This window comes from Pseudomyrmex gracilis, unplaced genomic scaffold, assembly GCF_002006095.1.
Source record: "Pseudomyrmex gracilis isolate BER0280 unplaced genomic scaffold, ASM200609v1 scaffold_579, whole genome shotgun sequence".
Lineage (NCBI taxonomy): Eukaryota > Metazoa > Arthropoda > Insecta > Hymenoptera > Formicidae > Pseudomyrmex > Pseudomyrmex gracilis.
In genome coordinates, this window is record NW_018021163.1 from 29,029 (window position 1) to 30,724 (window position 1,696).

Below are 1,696 nucleotides of genomic sequence, written 5' to 3' on the forward strand. Positions count from 1 at the left end.
TTTTAAAATATTGCAAAAAAAATACTCCTCGGCTCAGTTCTCTTATATATGTGATGCAAATCCAGCATCCGATATGAATTTAAGAATTGAAATTCAATTCAAAAAACTCGCGTGTAAAAATTTACACGCGAACAAATATATATATGTATCAAGAGGCACGGTAGTGCCTCGCGCGAAGTATATACGCAAACGAAGTGCGCGCGCGCTGCGCGAGGTACCGTGCCTCTTATATACGCGAGAATGGCCGTTTATGCGTTTCAAGATTTTCAGATCTCAAGAACGGCTAAATTGTTCGAGTTCGGCCTAGACTCAATAGAAAGGTGAGATCAAGGCACGAAAAAAAAGTATCTCACGGTTTTTTTCTTCCGTTCCTTTTCTACGAAGAAATCTCGGTGCAAAGTCTGAAAGCCCGAAAAACTATGTTTATTTTTTCGTCTACGTCTTGAGACATGGATTTTGTCAGTAGAACGTGCTCTTCCTCTTGTCGCCGCCAAGTTACAACACTTTCGTGCACATATGTATTGCGTTTAATTTGAAAAGAGAATTTTACTGCGCATAGGGAAAGCGGGCAAAATAACGTAGGAATAGCGTTGTGTGCGGAATTGTTGTTTGTGGAACACTTGACAGCCAAGGCTGTAAAGAAATTTTTTTAATAAGAAAAGTGCATGAAATTTTTGCTCATCCGGTTTCTCTTCTCAAACTGAACGCATTATAGATGTGTATCAAGAGGCACGGTAGTGCCTCGCGCTAAGTATGTGCGTAAAGTGTGTGCGCGCTGTGCGAGGTACCAGGACCGGCCCAATGGTCTTGCGGCCTAAGTGCAGGGGCTGCGGACCTAAAGGTCCTGAGTTCGAATCCGTTCACCACCTAAGGATGTTTTCCGGGCCGGTCTCTTTCAACCTAGTTTATCGGTTGATCGGCGAACTTAATCGGGCCTCCAATAATTAATTCGGGTATAATCCCGAATTAATTCCCCCTTTCACAAGGCGATCATAGTCACAACACCTCGAACACGAGCCCGACACAGATGAGCACGCCCACTGCGAATAGACGGCCGTGTATCGCGTAGTAGTAGTAAACAACTGCATATCTCCCTTTTCCCCATTCGTTCTGAGAATATAAAAACGACTACAGACTGGCATTTGCTTCTCTCGCGCCATTTAAGCAAAGAAGAAGAAGAATGCGCGAGGTACCACGTGCTTTATTTACATGCAAATAGGGCAGCTGAGAAGATAATTATATACGCGTTCTGAGCCACAGCTGCACCAAACCCAAACCCAAACCAGAATTATATACACGTTGTAAAGATAATGTGAGAAAGCGAAATAGAAAATACGATATATGTAGATATAAGGAGATGTACTTTGAACATTGCGCATGTGCAGTGACATATAATACATAGGGCCATTCCACAATGAATTAAAAATGTCCCGTTGCCAGTTTATTTAGCAATTACGTAAAGAAAAGTATTATTTCTGGTTGCGCTTTGTCGTTACGGCTACTAAAAAAGAGTTGGTCAACTTTTACCTTTTGTCAACATCAACTGGCAACCGCAGCACAAAAAATAATACTTTTTTCCTAATAGTCGCAACTGGCATTGGAACATTTTCAACTCATTGTAGAATAGTCCATAAAGAAAGAACAGAGGTTACTATAAAAAGTTGCGCTTAAGTAAATAAAAAATATAAAAAATATA